The sequence below is a fragment of the Diospyros lotus genome, chromosome 3 (genome assembly GCF_014633365.1).
Source record: "Diospyros lotus cultivar Yz01 chromosome 3, ASM1463336v1, whole genome shotgun sequence".
NCBI lineage: Eukaryota > Viridiplantae > Streptophyta > Magnoliopsida > Ericales > Ebenaceae > Diospyros > Diospyros lotus.
The window spans coordinates 6,363,101-6,369,908 of NC_068340.1; the positions used below are offsets into that span (position 1 = coordinate 6,363,101).

Sequence of the window (6,808 nt, forward strand, 5' to 3'; positions counted from 1 at the left end):
ATCCTAATCAACTTCAATATAGGTTTTTTATACAAATAATGGTTGGAAGTAAGTGCATTTTATTTATTTTTTCTAAGAATTGATAGCAGAGCCTATTGTATCTCTGTCTTATTTATTGAAAATATCATTATATAATGATTTTTGATTGGGAAAATATATTGTTATTTTCTTCAAAATTTTGGTATGTTTATTGCTTGTGTTTGAGACAACCTGGAATGTCGCCGATGGCCGCGTATGAGTCTCTTGTTTTCATCCTCCGGCATTGTCGCTGATTCCAATCCCTCTGACCGTGGCTTTTCGATTGCTTGGCCATCTCCGGATGGCCATGACTTTAAGTTTTGCTATAGCCGACGGCCAAAGCTGACAAAAATAATGACATAAAAATCAAAAGCTGAGAATAATAACAAAGTTATGAGCAGTATATCCGTAAAGAAAAATCAAAAGCTGATCATGCATGTGGTCCTGATGTGGACAGACAGATTTTTAATCCAAGAAATAGGACCTGGATAGGCAGACAAGAAATCAAACGGAAAACAAAAATCATAAGAAAGTATATAATTTCAAATCCACGAATGTCAACAGGACAACAATATTATTGATAACCTTAAAATCAATTCAACTTCTACCGGTCCCCAACATATAGCTAGCTGACAAAAATAATGGCCTCCAAGAAAACAAAGCAAAATTGATATTATATATATATATATATATTTTTTGCATGCATGAATATACATACATACCGTGACACTTCTTCAAGCACTATAAATTCAAGCCTCTCAGCTTTAATTTCTACCCAAACAATTAAACTTCAATGGAAAGTAGCATCTTCCTTCGTATTTGATCATTTTATCGTATATAAATTAATGTACTTTGGACCATCTTATAATTTTTTTTATTTAATTTATATTATATAGAGCTGCCATACACATTTTACCCATTGATCCATCCCATGGGCAGCCAGACAAGTGACAAAAAATAAAAATAAAAACATAATAGATGCTACTTTCGCTGGTACCTCGGATAATAAGTTGATCTGATAATAATTAGATTTCAACTCATCTTCCATCTCTATAAATTCAAGCCACTCAACGTTAATTTACTACCAATCCAAAAAAAAAAAAAAAAAAACAATGAAAAACATCAACAAAATGAAAAGCTCACTAATACTCATATTCTCTTTTTTCTTCTCCTTTCCTTCCTCACAAACCCTTTGATGGCCGATGATCCTGAGCCTTTGTATGACTCCTCTGGCAACAAAGTCGTCATTGGAACCGAATACTACCTCGTACCAGCCTTCACTGGACACGATGGTTGTCTATATGCTGAACGGATTCATCACTGGGTCAGCAAATGCTATTCCATCCTACCGACTACAACTATGAAGTAGGCACTGTGTTGATAGCAGAAGCACCTACAAAACAAGGTTAGTGTAAAAAATCAAAACTAAAAAAAGTAAACCGATAATAGCAACAAGAAGAACACGAAGTAAACTCCTTGTTTCGGCCAACGAATGACAGTCACGAAGACAGTGGATCAAGGCTCAGATCTGGGCTACAGAACCACCACTTAGGCAACACCAAGAATAAAGGCATCAAACCCTAACGAAAAACCCAGCCCCAAACCACCCAAATCGCCACTCTCTCTCGGCCAAAACCGAAACCCCCTTGCCAACAAAATGCTCTACACGAAGTAGAGTCCACAGAGGAACAAGAATCACGAAGATGGGGCGAGAAGAAAGAATGAATCAATCGTAAAAGCTTACCTCCCAAAATTTGGCCGTACCGAATATATAGAGAAAAAATTGATGAGGCGTGGACTAGAAAATGGCAAGGAGATCACCGCATACATCATCATGGAAACAAATCAGCAAGGAGATGTCGCACGAAGCGGTAAGGAAAGTCGGTGAATGAGGAGGAGACATCGCCGCCGATAAGAGGAGAGGGGGAGAGAGAAACTTGAGTCTCCAAAAGAAAAAACAAAGTATTTATATGAGGCAACTAAGGCATCCAACAAATGGGCCTCTCAAAGAAGATGGGCCATCTTAACAAAATGGGCTTACACAAAGCAATAGGCTAGGCTTCTCCATCTCTTGAGCAAATGGACTAATGCCCAGTTCTCCTCCAAAGAGATGGTAAATGGACTTATGGCCCGACTTCTTATTAGGTTGCCAATAAGTGATGATATGGGTTAATGCTTCAATCACCGGCCGAAGCCTATGAAGATTATACCTGCCCGAAACATTGTCACTACCTTAAGCCTCATTAGGAAACACAAACCCAACAATCTCTACTTTGATTCCTAATGAGGCTAACACACACAAGCAATAAGAAACTAGCACATGCAACAAATGCAAAATCTTGCAACAAATGCATTCATCTACACAGGAAATAGATTCATATAAACATGCAACAAATACATAAACTTGAGCTAGCTCTCTCTCCATCCCACTTAGGTTAGGATTTCACTAATCTTCCCACTTAGGGTAAGATCTCTCTCATCCCCCCACTTAGGATAGGATTTCTCTCATCTTCCTACTTAGGCTAGGATCTACCTCATCCTGCCACTTAGGTTAGGATTGACTCTTCACCTTGCTCGAGATGGTGGAAATAAGAATACTCGACCCTTCTCTAAAACGGAATGATGGACACACAATCCTTATCCATTGACTCATCCTCCCACTTAAGCTGAGGGTCTCTCTAATTCTCTTACTTAGGCTAAGGATCTTTCTAATCATTCTTTAATATACCTCACTTGGATTATAAGAGATAATCACATTTGCCTCTTCATGATCTCTCTTTTTTTTTTTTTTTTCCTTTCTCAGCATAACAATCTTTAATGAAGTGTCCGGCTTTCCCACAACTGCAACACTTCTTACCCTTCCCTTGGGTTTTTGATTTTGACATACATTTCTTTTTCTTGCTACCTTCCTCTTGATTCTTAAATTGAGGTCTACCCCTCATCGTGTGGACCTCACCATATTTTCTCTCACTCCTTAATTCCATTTCCTTACTCCTAAGAGAATGTATGACAATTTCATGTGTTAACGTGTCTCTACCATACTTAATGGCATTTTTAACTTTTTTATAAATATCAGGAATGACATTTAATAAAATAATTGCCTTGTATTTCTCCGACACTGTTTCACCACAATTTATAATATCTTGAACCAACTTGTTAAAGACATCTAAGTTGTCATCTAGGTCTTTAGAGGGGTCAATCTTAAAACTAAAGAAACTTTCAAGCAAATAAAGCTTATTAAGGGTGAATTCCTTAACATATAATTTCTCTAATTTTCCCTAAAATTCTTTAGTGGTCTTAAGTTTTCCTACTTTTCTTAAAACTAAGTCAGAAATGTAACAGCCCACTTCTTCAGGGCGTGTTATGCTTTAGAAAATTTGGTCTATTTTTTTTTTTAAAACTACGATGCATCCGAAATTTCCTAAGGCTTATCTAGTGTTTAATTTACACACCAGAGATAAATACAATTTACATAATTCTTAAACTACTCATAACATAACATGGTACATTTACTCGCTTCTTGATGTCTCGCGCCACTACATATCACCAATCTCAGAATCATCTCTACAAGTCCCGACTGGAACGTTAAATGTTCCAGGGACGAACCCAAGTTAGATGATAAACCATCTAAGTAAGGGTACATAATGCTATGTCATGAGTGTATGCAATGTCTTTCATCGTAGGTGTCAACTGCACCCCTCATGCTACCTACCATTTTAGCGGCCACCTCTTTCGAAGCCGGGGTGTATGGGTGCACCCTTGGGTAAGGCAGCGGTGCTAGTTCGTACTCCCTACGACCTCAAATGCGAGTAATCAATGATATCAATATGTATTCATGCATTTCATAGTCATGTCATATATGCAGTCTAAGTGATGGATACATATCAGGGCATGTCAATATGATGAAAACATTTTCGAGGAGCATAAACCAAGCATTTTTCATAGAACTAACTTTAATTGGGGAGTACCACTTACCTTCTCAAGCTTATCGGGCTACCTCGATATCCGTGCCTTACCTCGATTTGCGTGCCAACCTCAAAATTTGCACAAGTCTCTTCAACTTACCCCTCAAAGCATCCTAATCACCATAATTATTTAAATAAACATTAAAACCTATTTTTTCATAATTTCTGGCATTTTCTATAATTTTCTCTCTATTTCTTCCTATTTTTCCAGATTAAATATTTCTAAAAATATTTTCTCAAATATTTCACTACGAAAATTCATAAAATAATATTCCTAAATTTCTAGAATTTTCTAAAAAATTTTTTACTTACCTTAACTTAGCTTCATTGGCTTCCTCAGTATGCGTGCCACATTCTCGAAAAGCGTGCCTGGACAATTTTTCTCCCCAAAATCTCCGACATATTATCAAAATATAGTTTCCTATCTTTTGGGATTTTTCTGAGATTTTTTCAACATTTTTCTCTTTTTTTTTTCCATTTCTTTTCTTTTCTTTCTTTCTTACTTTTCTTTTCTTTTCGTTTTTTCTTTTCTTTCTCCTCCCTTCTTCTTCTTCCTCCTCTTCCCGCCTCCTGCGCCTACAACTTCTTCTTCTTCTTCCTCCTTTTCCTTCTTTCTTCTTTTTCTTCTCTTCTTCTTCTTCCTTCTTTTCTTCTTCTTCTTCTTCTTCTTCTCCTCTTTCTTCTTTCTCTGCATCGCCCCTGTAGCTTCTTCGTGCGCCCAGCTTCATGCGCGCACAGCTCCACCGCCAACCAGCCAACCTTCGCCCTCCATCGGCCGCCGCCAGCCACCGTTCCCGCCGTGAGCCACCACCGTGCGTTGAAGCTCCTCATCGCATCGCACCCTGCTGCCATCACCGTGGTAGCTGCTCCAGCTCGGTGAGCTCGCGGCCATGGCTACCATGGCCGCGGGCTTGCTGCTCTTGGCCGCCTCTCGGACTCCATCACCGCACCAGCTCGCCAGCAAGCTGCCTCTCGCCACGAACCACCGTACGAGGTTGCCTCGGCCCCGCATCCGCACACCGTCGCAGCTTGCTGCTGTTGCCCTGCTCCACTCGAGGTGCTGCCATGGCCACCTGCCCAAGCTTTCCTTTCCTTCTACATTTCTTGCATTTGCTCTCCACTTCCTCTTCTATTTATAGGCAACCCCGACCCTCAATTCCTTCGGCCATCCCTCCTTTTAGCGTGAAGATTACAGCATTTACAGAGCATGGCCAGAGAGTTCACAGGGCATGGCCACACTTGCGTACGTATATATATATATATATAGTACCACATTTAATTAATGAGAGATAAGTCAATCTCTCAATTCTCCCTACCCCATATCTTCTTGCTAATTTTCTTTCAAGTCTGGCAGGGCGTCGCTTAAATCTTGTAGGGTGTGGCTGGAGGGTTACAGGGTATGGGGTAAGTTGTAGAGGCATGGCTTAGGGAACAACTGGGATGCTTGCTCACGCTCGCTGCCATTTCTCCTTGCTTCCATTCGCCCACATCTCCTTCCTTTTATAGCCGAATTCCACCCTCCACCTCACCACTTTTGCCCATACTTCCTTGCGTGCAAAACCCTCTTGGCGTGAAAAATCTCCCATAAATCTCGGCAGGCATGGAGTTTGCGTGCAAAATCAGTTTGTAGAGCAGCAGCCATCACTCACACACACACAGCCACCGAATGCACACGCATTATATATATATAACTATAAATTACACTATTAATTAAGAGAAATTACACATTTAAATTTCAATTTCTACCTTAATTCCACTTAATTAATTTCCTTATTGCAACTATGCCCTTAAACATTGAATTAAATTGCATTATAATACCGAAAATCTAAAATTAATAACTCAAAACTTAGTAAAAAAGGACGATTCGCCCCAGTGCCCTCACCGGGCTATTGGTTCATCTTGTAATTACTGAAGGGTTGCTCGTTACGCAAAACCGAATCCCCCCTAAGGTTCCGTTGATTTTTCGAGAGCCTCCTACAACGATTCGGTTTTATAGCTTAAATAATAGCTGTATTTTAGCTGTACCGAAAAGTGTTCCGAATTTGATTTCTTTCGATATTATAAATCCTATGTTGATACGCTCGTCAAGACCATATAATTTTCCTTAGACAATTTCATTCTGAGGCATTCCCTGCAGTTGATTCGGTACCTGAAATTGCTATAAAATCAATTTTTCGATGTTCTAAACTCATTGAAGTTATGTGGCAACCTTATCTAAACATGGGATATTACAAGAAGGATGTAAAATTATGGAAGAATAAGCAATTTCATTAGCTTCTAGTTTTTGTTCAACTGTGAATTTTTCAGGATATTTTTCATCTATAGCCTTAGAAACCTTTAACTGTACTAAGATACCCTTCATTTTATATTGCCATATTGAGAAATCCCTCTTCCTATTGAAAACACCATCTCAAAGTGATGTGTGGTCATATTCACTAAGTATATATACTACACAGGAAATATGCAGCCTAGTTAACTTAATGCAAACACATAGTTTAAATTTAACTAAGGCAACAGATTCACAAAGGGATAACAAATCAAAATAAGAACAGGGTTAAACAAATATAGATAAACTGATTTTATTAACAAAAATAGTATTCTGAAACTGATTGCACATAGCAAGCTATATAGGCACAGAATAACAAATATCACACAACAGATTATTTGAATAAATTGCACACAACAAATTATATAGGCACAGAAAGGAATTTCACAGAACAATACGGAACAGAAACTGTAGAAAAAATATTAAACACAACTAATACTGATTTATCAGGCTAGATCTCAAATATGAGATCTAGTATGAACACGGGTAAGAGTAGGAA

The 6,808-nt window shown here is 38.6% G+C and overlaps 1 long non-coding RNA gene across 1 annotated transcript; it reads right to left on the minus strand.

Moving 5' to 3' along the window:
• Positions 1 to 239: 239 nt before the first annotated feature.
• Positions 240 to 5,606, minus strand: LOC127798040 (uncharacterized). The gene is made up of 3 exons (XR_008022322.1): positions 4,296 to 5,606; positions 3,994 to 4,096; positions 240 to 360 (listed from the first exon to the last, which is right to left on the minus strand). It is a non-coding gene; the product is annotated as an uncharacterized LOC127798040 (long non-coding RNA).
• Between the last annotated feature and the right edge of the window lie 1,202 nt (positions 5,607 to 6,808).